General features: G+C 43.3%; 1 protein-coding gene across 2 annotated transcripts in view; it reads left to right on the top strand.

Annotated features, from left to right (window-relative positions):
- The window catches only part of LOC137428111 (uncharacterized), a 218,517-nt gene that overhangs the window by 171,568 nt on the left and 34,256 nt on the right, over nucleotides 1-12,693 (top strand). The window contains exons 6-7 of one of the 2 annotated variants that reach the window (XR_013623482.1): nucleotides 2,935-3,462; nucleotides 3,548-4,693. The exons of the other annotated variant lie outside the window; for it this stretch is intronic. The gene's annotated coding sequence lies outside the window, so the exon portion shown is untranslated. Of the gene's footprint in view, nucleotides 1-2,934; nucleotides 3,463-3,547; nucleotides 4,694-12,693 lie in introns of those variants that run through there. 2 annotated transcript variants of the gene reach the window in all.

The following is a 12,693-nucleotide window of genomic DNA, read 5'->3' as shown; positions in this document are numbered from 1 at the left end:
GTGTGTGTGTGTGTGTGTGTGTGTGTGTGTGTGTGTGTGTGTGTGTGTGTGTGTGTGTGTGTGTGTGTGTGTGTGTGTGTTTGTGTGGCCTGTCTGTCCAGGGCATAACTTTTTACCATTTGAGCGATTGTCATCAAATTTTCACCAAAGCCTTACTATGATAATAGGGAGAAAGCACATTAATAATTTTCTCAGTCAAAGGTCAGCGTCACATAAAATCATCAATTTTCATCCGATTGACCTGAAATTTAAGTGTACCATTTGAGTTTTGTCACAAATTTCACCAAAGCTTTATTATGAGAATATGGAGAAGAAAAATTTATTATTTGGTCAAAGGTCAGCGTCACATAAACTCATCAATTTTCATCACCAAAGCTTTGGAGGCCACATTTCCAAGCTGGCCTCCAAAGCCAGTCGCCGACTGGGCATCCTCCGTCGTGCGAAGTCCTTCCTCGGCACACCTGAGCTCCTCACCACTTACAAGGCTTTCATCCGCAGCTCAATGGAATACTGTTCTCCCCTATGGGCTGGTGCTCCTGCCTCACACCTAGCTCGGCTTCACACTGTTGAATCCAAAGCTTTCAAAATCATTGGAATCTCCCGCGATGAAGCTATCTCTGAGGGCCTTTCACTCACTCACCGCAGGCAGGTAGGTGGTCTTTCTGTCTTCTACCGACTCCTCTCCGGCCTTGCTCCCCCAGCTCTCTCTGTGCTCTGTCCCCCAAATATTCCTACAGGTCGCACAAGATCTGCCAGCAACCCTCTGATGGTTAAACTGCCGAAATCTCGGCTCTCTGCTCACCTTCACTCTTTCATTCCTCTTTTCTCCCGCCTGTGGAACAAACTCCCACACTCCCTTCAATCCCTCTCCTCCCTCCAGGTCTTTAAAACAGCTGTTCACCACCATCTCTTATCTTCCCCCATCCATAACCTTGATCTTTTCTACCCCCACTAATTCACCCCAGATCCACCTTGTTTGAAATTCCAACTTATTTCCTGGAAATCCTGGCAGTGTCCATATGTTTATACCTCTCCCACCCCCCCCCCCTTCACATGCCTCCCCCCCTTCACATGCCTCCCCCCCAAAGCCCTCTCCCTCCCACAGATCTCTCGATGTCTCCATGTCTCTCGGTCCCTGCTCTCAAATGTTGTGTTTGTGTCCTTCCCCCTCTCTCCCCATCTTGTCTACCGCTCCCGATGTTATTTGTTTTATGTGTCTGTTTGTCTTTCTGTGTGATTAATGTTCGCTCTTTCACGAGCCTCGATCTTGTATACAAAAAAAAAAAAAAAAAAAAAAAAAAAATCCAATTGACCTGAAATTTGAAGAATTTGTATATCGTCACTGAATTGGTTCACCTAGAAGTTGATTGTTGTTTTTTGTTTTTTTTAGATCAAAAGGTCAAAGATCAAGGGTGTATAAAATCATCAACTCCATTTTTCTTTTTAACCAGTTTTCATTATTTTGAGCATACGGAAGAATAAAAAGACGTCTGAATATAAACAGACGTGGACGGGCTTTGCATTTTCAGATGCGATCTGGTTGTTTGTTTGTTTTGTATACAAAGTCCAGACTCGTGGAAGACCGAGAACACTGAATGTATCAGGAGGCAACAGAACAAAAAGAAGAGCAGAATGAGAGGAGAAACACCAATGGCAGGTTTCAGGATAAACTAGAGGGCGGCTTGAATAAAAGGCCAGTGGGGAGGAAAGAGGGGTCGGGGTGGATTCACGGGGTTGTCAATATGGACACAGAAGCAGATTCTCGGGAAGGAAAAACTGAAAATTTGGAAGAAGGTGGGCTTGGGGGTGGAGGGGTTAATGGAGGTAGAAAAGATCATGTTTTGGATGGTGGATGATCTGAGTTTGTGGTGAACAGCTGTCTTGAAGAGCTGGACAGAATAATGACATTGAAAGGAATGTGGAAGTTGATTCCACAGGTGGGAAAAAGAAGATGAGCACGAGAGTGCAGGTGAGCAGTAATTCTGAAATTTGGGAGTTTCACCAGAAGGTGGTTAATAGTGGACCTCGTGTGTCCTGCGGAAGCCTGGGTGGGGGAAGGGGAAGAAGACCAGAAAGTAGGCCGTATAATACAGAGAGTCCTCCGACATGTCTGTGATGGCAAAGTGATAGACCCATAGACTCAGCTTCAGCATGGGAGAATGCAATAATTATCTTAAGGCCTTTGTTTCCATGGTACCAAGTTGAATAAGGTGTGAGGCAGGACAGCCAGTCCATAGGGGAGGGAGGGCAGTATTCCATCAAGCTGCAGATGAAGGCCTTGTAAGTGGATAGGAGACAGGACTTCATACAACGGAGGGTGCCCAGTTAGCAACAGGGTTTGGAGGCTTTGGAGGAAAGATCATGGCTGATAATAAGACCGAAGAGTTTAAAGAGGATTGTTAACAAAATTAGATGGGAGGGTTTGCCACAGGTTCCTTTTGGAGAGTGGGACATTTGTCTGGATTGAAAGACGTATTCCAAGTCAGATTTTTCTCAAGGTCTGAAGAGAGGGAAGAGGATTTCATTTCACGAATTTCACGATTTCACGAAGAGGAAGAGAGGGATGCTGCCTGCTTATCTGAAGTATGAGGGACTGTTGGATGGGGAAGAGCAATTCATGGATTCAATGGAATTTGATCGAAGAATGTCAATAGGTATGGAAAGCACAGACAAGCTAATATTGGTCGGACAAACCTCTGATTGTCATACACTGTTCAGAACGCTGGAAAAAAAATTGCTGAGGTAGTTTGTGTGTGCTCAGTATCCGTTCGATTCATTTGGCCAGTTACAAAAAAATTTTTATTTTATTTTTTAACCAAACCTGATCCTCTCCCTCCAGGAGAAATGTTTCACTAAAGACAATGTTCCAGTTAACTTGGGGGAAATTTGGACAAGTTGGTGTGAATTATTGCTTTTTGTGACTTGTCTTTACAGAGAAACAAATGAAACTGGATTCTTGTTCCAACTGTTCCCAGTTGTTCAACGCACAAGTTTTCCATCGTCACATGACACAGACAGTCAATGAAGAAACTGAAACATTTAGCAGCGTGTCTTGTAAATGTTTCACAGATACCCTCAAGAATATCCAAGTAAGTCGGAAGCCACACAAGTGTTCTTTGTGTGACGAATCATTTTCCACGCTGTCATCTTTAAAACGACATCAAACAATCCACACGGGCGAGAAGCCGTTCAAGTGTTTTACTTGCAGCAAGGAGTTTACTCGATCATCAAATTTGTACGTTCATCAAAGAACACACCTGTGAAAAGCCGTTCAAGTGTTCTACTTGCAGGATGGAGTTTACTCGCTCATCAAATTTGCAGATTCATCAAAGGACACACGCAGGTGAAAAGCCGTTTAAGTGTTCTGTGTGTCTTAAAGCCTTCATTCACTCATCGTTTTTAAGGAACCATCAAAGAATACATGCAAGTGAGAAGCCTTATAAATGTTCTGTGTGTCCTAAAGCCTTTACTCTATCATCGTATTTGTGGAAGCATCAAGGAATGCATGTGGAAGAGAAGCCTTACAAGTGTTCTTTGTGTCCAAAAGCCTTTCTTTATTTATCAAGTTTTAAAAATCATCAAATAACACATACAGGAGAGAGGCCTTACAAGTGTTCAGTGTGTCCTAAAACCTTCATTCGATCATCAGATTTATACATTCATCGAAGAACGCACACAAGAGAGAAGCCACACAAGTGTTCTGTGTGTCCTAAAGCCTTTATTCAATCATCACATTTAAGGGATCATTCAAGAATACACACAGGAGAGAAGCCGTTCAAGTGTTCTTTGTGTCCGAAAGCCTTTATTCAATCATCACATTTAAGGAGGCATCAAATAATACACACAGGAGAGAAGCCCGACAAGTGTCCTGTGTGCAGTGAGGCAATTGCTTCTTCGTCCCATTTTTTCTCAACAATGAGGAATCCCAAAAGAAGAGATGACAACAAATGAAATGATGACCGCAAATGGAGATAACAACCAACGAGAGATTCACATGATTCACATGGCCTGCAAGTGTGTTTAGTGCAACAAAGATTGAACTTCAATGGAAATGCTTTCTTTCTTCTCTCTCGGTCTCTAAAGCCTTTAAGGAGAAGGGGGATCATAAAGGTACTTGACTACTGTCTGGGATTTATCTCCCCAACTTCATGGGGAGGGACCTCATCCACACCAACCACAGTTTTCCCTTGAGCAAGGAACTTCATCCACCTTATGAAGTCTAAGATAAATCACAGATAGTGAGCAAATACTTTTATGAAATCCCGTGTGGTAGCAAGGGTGTAAATAAAATATCTTCATGAAGATGTTTTAAATTAACACATGGGGAGTTGTCGAGGATTTCATACATTTGGCTCTGTTACCAGGCAACCCTTAGCATTCTGGGAACTGAACAGAGCTCGGCCGAACCGACACCTCGCCTTCTAATAACATAGCCTGTTGTTGAAATTTTCAGGCTCCGACCTTGGGCAAAGCTGCGTGGACGAGAAGATAGCTTTTCCCTTACAGAACAGCCCCCAATTGTCATGCTTTTCCTCTTATCTTTAAAGTCTCCTTTCATTATTTTCTATACAGTATATAAACCCTGGCGTGCTGTGTTCAAATTTGAGAAGCTGGTCCGTTACTCGCTTACGCAGCAGCTTTCCCATGTACAGTGCATGTACCCCTCCCTTTAATAAATTCTCCTGTAACTGTCTGAGTCTGGTCAAATTATCATCCCTGGGGGGGGGACCAAGGACTTCCACATCTGTAACGCGCCATCTTCTTGACATGTAGGCTCTGTCACGGTGCAGCTGCGCATGGAAAGCCACACATTGAGGCATGTATTCCATGTTGTCTGCACTGCTAATTATCCTGTCATTATTGGCTGGGATTTCCTCACACAACACCACGTCCCCATTGATCTGGTCCATGGACACTTGCCATTCTATAACAACAAATTGTCTATGTTACAGCCCCAACACCACATTCCCTTGCAGAGCAATACGGTTATTTTCTCTCTTGTGACTGTACCACCCTTGTCTGAGATGACGGTGATAGCCTGGCTGGATTACAGTGCAATGCACACTCCTGTTAAGGAGTTGTGGGCCTCCTTGAACCAGGTAAAAGTGAGGCTACGGTTCGGGCTGTGGCCAGAACACTAACCACAGTGCGGAATGGCTTAGCAGCAGGGCGGGTGGTCAATCCATCCACACAACCTGTGCCTCTTCCCAAAGGCCATAACCTTGGCTAGTTACATTCCATCACAGGTCGCCAGCACGAGGAATTTGAAATTGTGGATGCCACCGCCTCTGCTCCTAAAAGGTCAAAGCCTTTGGTGAACATTGACAGCACATGTCTGACCTTTCAAGAAAAGTCATAACTTGAGAGCTTCCTGATGGAATTCTCTGATATATTTAGCACACATTCACACGACTATGGTCATGTGCTTAATGATTATAAGATTATTACATTTACTTTTAAAAAGCCACATGGTCAACAGGGGGAGGGCTCATCCCACGCAGCGTGCCTGCCTCCATCGAAACGGCATTCTCTAAAATGACCCCTCAATATGGCCCCACATAGTCAAGTCTGATAATCCATGGATTTCGTAATTTTAATTAAATTTAACCATGGCACAGCCCATGGTTTTCTCCTGTGGTTCTCGTTCAGAAGAAGGACCGATCATATCGCTCCTGTGTGGATTACAGGAGACTCAACGTGGTTACCATTGATGTGGAACTAATTAATTTAGCCTTGAATGATAGACAGACTTAAAAATTAATGTACAAACTTGTTTAGAAGACAATCGACTGATTTTCAATGAAACGTGGGAGATCTCAATTCACTTTTACAAAGGGTATTACAAATCACAGAAAACAAGTTTTAAGAAACACACACTTCAAAGTGACACATACAAGAACAGACTAAAATCTCCAAGCAGGATTCTCAGTACTCAACTTTCAATACAGGCAAACTATAAATGAGAATCTCGACAACTTTGCTTTTACACGGCTATTTATGGTTGTAGATTGAGGTTGTTTTATACTTCTCCCACCGCTCCCCCCCCCCCCCCACTTCCCACGCCTCCTCCCCCAAGCCCCCTCCCTCCCACAGATCTCCCGATGTCCCTGCTCTCAAATGTTGTGTTTGTGTGCTTCCCCTTCTCTCCCCATATTGTCTACCGTTACCCTTATTATATGCTTTGTGTGTCTGTTTGATTTTTTGTGTGATAAATGTTAGCTCTTTCACGAGCCTCGATCCTGTATACAAAAAAAAAAAAGATGAAAAGCATGAGAGGTCAGGAGAGGGTCAGAGGGGAGGAGGAAAAATAGATTTGGGGCCGAAGGAAAGATAACATTTCAGCATCAAAGAAAGCTTAACAGTCATTCGTGATCTCACCATCATTGGATTCATTCATGGCGCTGCAGCCTCCTCCAGGTCGTTATCTCCGTATCTTTTTCGGCCAGGAGTGTAAAGTCAAATAGAGATTCTCGTTGTTTTGCAATATAAACAAAGCCCGCTGCTTCTTTAAGATAACAATATGCTAGCGTAACGGAGGACATCTGTTTTTGTCCCAATCTCCCGCCTGGAGAAAAGAGGAGTACAAGAGTTCAGATTCAGAGGGTTACAAGTTATAGTTACAAGATTCAGTTCAGAGGGTTACAAGTTACAGACTTACTAACAATTAAATGTTTCTTCTATAGTTTTTAAAACGTTAACATATATATTAAAGATTTAAATCCTTTTCAAAGGTAACATGAAATCCTATGAATATTTAATTAAAGAACTTCAAACTGGTCGATGCGCCGATAAGTCAATCTTAGACGAGCAGGCTCATTGCCTCAGGGGTTTGCAATGAGCCAGCTCTGCGAGAGTTCATCAGTTGCACAGATTTCAAACTTGTCCAAAAGCTATCAGACAAATAAAATAGAATACACTTAACGCTGATTAATATATGCATTAATTAAGCATGCAATTAAACAATTAAAACTTAAGTGTTTGCAACAACAGGTCGAGGCTCCAGGAAATCCACTCGATTACACAAATTACGTTCGCAATTCATTTTCTTCCACACCATCAAAGGCTCTCATCCACTACCACGGGTTGATGATACCCTGGATAAGCACTCTGGTGCACAAATCTTCAGCACCAGATCTTACTTCTGGGTACTTCTTCGTGCAAATTCCCCTCGATCCAGCCGACAGGGAGAAAACCACCTTCTCGACAGGATCGGGATTGTGCCAGTTTAGTGTGATGCCAATGGGAATTTGTAACGCACCACCAAGCTTTCAGCACCCAATGAAGTTAGTCTTGCGTGGACTTTACTGGAGCATCTGTCTAATCTATTTAGACGATGTTAATGTGTACAGTGCGGGTTTCGAGCAACACCTGGACCATCTTAAAGACATCTTTGACAGATTTTGATGTGCAGGATTAAAGCTCAAACCCTCCAAATGTCACCTGGCTCAATCTACTATCACCTTCTTGCTCAAGCTCTGTCAAGTTGGATGAGGAGCGTCGGTGAACAGTAATCTTCAAGTCTTTCCACGGATTCTCAATGGGATTTAAGTCTGGTCTTTGGCTGGGTCACTCAAGGACTTTCATGCTCTTCTTCTGAAGCCATTCCAGTGTTGCTTTGGCTGTATGCTTGGGGACATTGTCCTGTTGGAACATAAATCTTCGAAGTCTTATGTCTTTTGCACTCTGAAGCAGGTTCTCCTCAAGGATTTGCCTTTATTTGGCTCCATTTATTGTTTCCTGTATCCTAACAAGTCTCCCAGCCCCTACTGCAAAAAAGCATCTCCATAGAATGATGTTGCCACCACCATGCTTCATGGTAGGGATGGTTTTAGACGAGTGATGAGCTGTGCTCATTTCCCGCAAGACGTAGCACTTTGCATTCAGGCCTAAGAGTTCAGTTTTCATCTCATCAGACCAAAGATTATTTTGCCTCATGCTCTAAGTCTTTCATGCCTGGTGTTAGCTTAGCGGTTAGGGTGCCGGCTTGGGATACCTAGGATCCTGGGTTCGAATCCCGGTCGATCGCTGAATTAACGCCAGGGGGGTTGACTGAGCCTGTCATCCTTCCGAGGTCGGCAAATTGGGTACCAGCTTGCTGGGATGAATGATCACGGTGTGTACCCCGATTTAGAATAGGTACACCATATCCCTGTGCATCGCAAGAGGCGACCAAGGGTTGGCGTCAGGAAGGGCATCCGGCCATAAAAAAAAAACATTGCCTCAAACAGGGAACCATGATTGTCATGGGGCCCGCAAGGCTAACCCCCGCTCTAGCGGGGAAAATGGCCTTAAAACGATCATTCATTTATTTCATTCTAAGTCTTTCATGCCCCTTATTGCAAACTCCAGGACTCTAGGTGTGCTGTCATGTGCCTTTTCCTCAGGAGTGCCTTCTGTCTGGCCACACTCCCATGTAGCTTAAATTTGTGAAGTGCTGCAGAGACTGTTGTTCTTCTGGCAGATTCTCCCATCTCAGCCAAGGAACTCTAGTACTGTCAGAATGGTCATTGGGTTCTTGGTCATCCCCTGACCAAGGTCATTCTCGCCCAGTTGCTCAGTTTCGTTGGACGGTTAGCTCAAGGAAAAGCATCAGTAGTTCCATATTCTTTCCATTTCCTAATGATGGAGGTCACTGTACTCTTGGGAACTTTCAACACTCTATAAATTGTTTTATACCCTTCCCCAGATCTATGTCCCCCCTCACAAATATATCTCAGAGTTTTACGGACAGTTCCTTGGAATTCATGGCAGAGATCCTACTCGGAGATGTACTGCCAGCTGTAGGTAGGACCTTATGTGGAAAGGTGTGTTTCTTTCCATATCATGCTCAATCAATTGAATTGGCCACAGGTGGACTCCAATCAAGTTGTAGAGACATCTCAAGGATGATCAAATAACAGTGTATGCACCTGAGCTCAAATCGAGTGTCATAGCAAAGAGGCTTATTGACATTTCCGATTTTCATTTTAAATTAATTTGTAAAAAAAAAAGATTCCAAAAAATACATTCCACTTTGACTTTATGGGGTATTATGTGTAGATCATAGGCAAAATCTCAATTTAAACCATTTTCCATTCAGGATGTAACGCAACAAATTGTGAAGAAGCCAAGGGTTGCGAATACTTTCTGAAGGCACTGTATATTAAAAAGAAAATTTTGTTAGCTTTTCTAGATTTCTCATTGAAAGGAAGATTTGGAATCGGACATAGAAGATTGAGGATATCGTGGTCAACTGAATGCAGGATTGCTGCACATGTACGGGAAAAAGAAGAAAGCAGCAGGAAGAGATGTGGAAGAGGAGGTGTACAACAAGTTCGAAGAGAATGGTGGGAAGGAGATAATCTATAAATTGGCTCGTGACAGGGATGAGGATAATAAGGACATGAATTGGGGGTGGGTGGTGATTAAGAATGATGCCGGGAGGTTAGTGAGAGAGAGGGGGGCAGTGGTGAATGTATGGGAAGGATATTTGAAGGAGCTGATCAACTGAGGAGGAAGCAATGGTGAGCTGGAGCTTCCGTGTTATGTAGAGGGGAAGTGGAGGTAGTGGAGATCATGGAGGAGGAGGTAAGGACAGCAGTAAAGAGGATGAAGAAGGGAAGAGAGTCAGGCATTGACGAGATGTGTACAGAGATGACAGATGCTGCGGGAAAAGTTGGAGTCAGTTGGACGAGGAGGCTGATGAATGTATGTATGAGAGAGAGGGTTCAATTCTGGAGGATTGGAGGGCAGGCCTAATTGTGCAGATATGGAAGAGGAAGGGTGATGTTCAAGATCCGGGGAAGTACAGAGGCATTACACTCCTTAGTCAAATCATTAAAACTGTACTGAAGAGGATTCTGAACGGGAGGATAAGGAAGAGTGTGGAGATGGAGATCGGCGAAGAGCAGCAGGGATTGAGAAAGGGAAGATGGATGATGGATGGGATGTTCACATATCTTTCATTCATATCACATATATTTCAGTGTTCCTTTCAAGCTGTGAAACTGTTTCAATATTTGCCGATGTCCTTCCTTCCATCCGTCCATCAAAAATAAAGACGAACCTTTCTAACCCACTGTGTTTAATTCTCAGTGGTTCTAAAGTGTAATTATAAAGGGTTATAAAGAGTAATTCTACAGGGTTTAAAAGGGTAATTACAATGGGTAATTCGAAAGTGTAATTACCCTGCGCTCATGAAACTAAAAGTAGGGTGAGGCGATCGGTGGCGTACGTGTGCATGCATGTCTGCAGCATCTTCTTACTATAATTCACCAAATGTCCGTCTGTCCATTCAAAGGTACCACAAAAACGGCTGAACCGATCGCAACGTTATTTTGGGTGGGTATTCCTGGGACCCCTGGGAGTAAAATAGGCTATATTGTTTTTCAAATTTTTCCAATTTTCCCAAACACGATGGAATAATATTTACCGATATGAACAGTGATGTGGCTTTTGATGAAATTCTACAAATAGTTTAGATTTTGATGACAATTATGAACCTGCAGCGAATCCGGAAATGGACAGATGACGGCAATGCGCGGGTTTGATAATATCCAAATACAACAGTCATTGAAAGGGTCACGTTAAAATAAATCGAAAAAGGGTCATCATAGGTCATGTGAAAAGAAAATATAAATACATTGTTGTGAAACAAGATGAGGTTTTAAATAATATTTTTCAATAAATAAATACAGAAAAAGATTGCACAATAAAGAGCAAAGTAAAAAACAAACAAACAGGAGTTAGTTTCAAAGGTTGAAAGCAACAGGAACACAAAGAAAAAAATGCAGACAAAAACTAACCAGTGAAGAAGCATTTGAACGAAAAGAGAAAAATTTTAAACAACTTAAAAAAAACCCCTTTACAAAAGATCCCTGTTTGTACAATTCCTTCGATATAATGTACTCCGAGAAAACTTCAAATGCTGCACAATTTTAGGGAAATGACAGAGCAAGAACTGGGAGAATTAGAGAATATGTGGAGCCAATATATTGTGGTGGATATACAGAAAAATGGATATTAAATTGGTTCAAAAACCACAACGGGTCTCCTTCCCACAGAATAATTAGCACAGTTCTATCTTGTGAAACACAAGGAATTGATATTTAATGATGAATTGGTATTCTTGAGTTTTGCCCAAGCAAAAAAACGCATTATTTCAACGGGAAAAAGTGGGATAGGTTCCCAGGGGTTTGAGATTCATAAGGGAATTTTTTTTAATTCTACGAACACGAATACACATGATTAGTTTTATTTAAAATGCTTGCAAATGAAAGAACCACAACAGCAGGTACTCTTTCCAATTGTTATTGAAGATACGGTAGAGTACAGTATGATGTAACGTTTGATTATGATGACGATGAATGATGACGATTATTTAGAATCGAGTAAACTCAATGAACTCCTCTGAAGAGGACACAGGTGAGGGTGCTGATGAGTCGTGCATCGAAGGAAATGCAGGCGATAGCGCAGAAGGTATTGAGGTGGAGGGGCCAGAGCGCAGAAAAAGGGCGATTGTGAGCTGTTTCGTTGAGTGCTGCAGGATTCTGTGCACCTCTTTGTATGGCAGCAGAACATCCTCCAACCCCCTCTTGAACCGGAGGTACCGCTCCATCATTGGGTCGGCATCTTGCAACCTGTCAGCGACTGACTTCATATCCTGCAGAACATCAGCGAGGAACTTGGTCAGGTTGGGCCTCACCACCTCTTCCCTCTTCACTGACCTCCTCCTCCTCGGAAGCCTTAATTATGGCCTCCAAAATCCTCCTCAGTCAGCTCCTCCCCATACGAGGTTATGATCTCCTCCAATTTCTCAGGATGCATATCGTTGAAGCCGCCTCCCATCTACCATGCCAATCCAGCAATTGAATTGAATCTGGCAATCTTCCATGGTGTTGGGAAAGCCTCTGAATCATTTACTGCCTGTGGCCATAGATTGTGCCAGCAAGCAATGATGGTGGAGGCGTTGACCTCATCCAGAGAGTCCTTGATGGTGCTGATACAGTGCACGATGTTGAAGTCCTTCCAACATTTCCTGATGCCAAGTTCAGGGGGTGAGCTCAATAGCATCCAAGATGCACTAGAAGGTGTAATAAGTTTTAAACGTTGAAATCCCACTTTGGTCAAGTAGTTGCATTAGTGAGGGGTTGTTGGGTGGCAGTAAGATGACCTGGACATTGGCATAGGCCACCTTCAGCACCTCAAGGTGGTCAGGAGCATTGCCCACCAGCAGAACCTTGAAAGAGAGGTTCTTATCTGCCAGGTACATGTCCACTTGAGGGACAAAACAGTTGTGGAACCAATCCATAAGGATGAAAGCTGTTGCCCATGCTTTTCTGTTTGCCCTCCAAAATACAATCAGAGTTTACTTGTTTTTGCCCTCGAGAGCACGTGGAATTAGGGAATGATACATCGTAATAGGATTAATCCTGCAGTCCCCTATGGCATTGGAGCAGAGGAGAAGAGATATCCAGTCATTGGCAGCCTTGAAGCCCCATGCTGTTCGTTCGTTCTCTCGTTCTCTCTCGTTCGTTCGTTGTCTGTCTCTGTCTGTCTCTGTCTCTGTCTGTCTGTCTCTCTGTCTGTCTGTCTGTCTGTCTGTCAGTCTCTGTCTGTGTCTGTCTGTCTGTCTGTCTGTCTGTCTCTGTCTGTCTGTCTCTGTCTGTCTCTGTCTGTCTGTCTCTGTCTGTCTGTCTCTGTCTGTCTGTCTGT

Source organism: Myxine glutinosa, chromosome 5 (assembly GCF_964187855.1).
Source record: "Myxine glutinosa chromosome 5, kmMyxGlut1.1, whole genome shotgun sequence".
Lineage (NCBI taxonomy): Eukaryota > Metazoa > Chordata > Myxini > Myxiniformes > Myxinidae > Myxine > Myxine glutinosa.
This window is presented reverse-complemented; position numbering and strand designations above follow the sequence as displayed.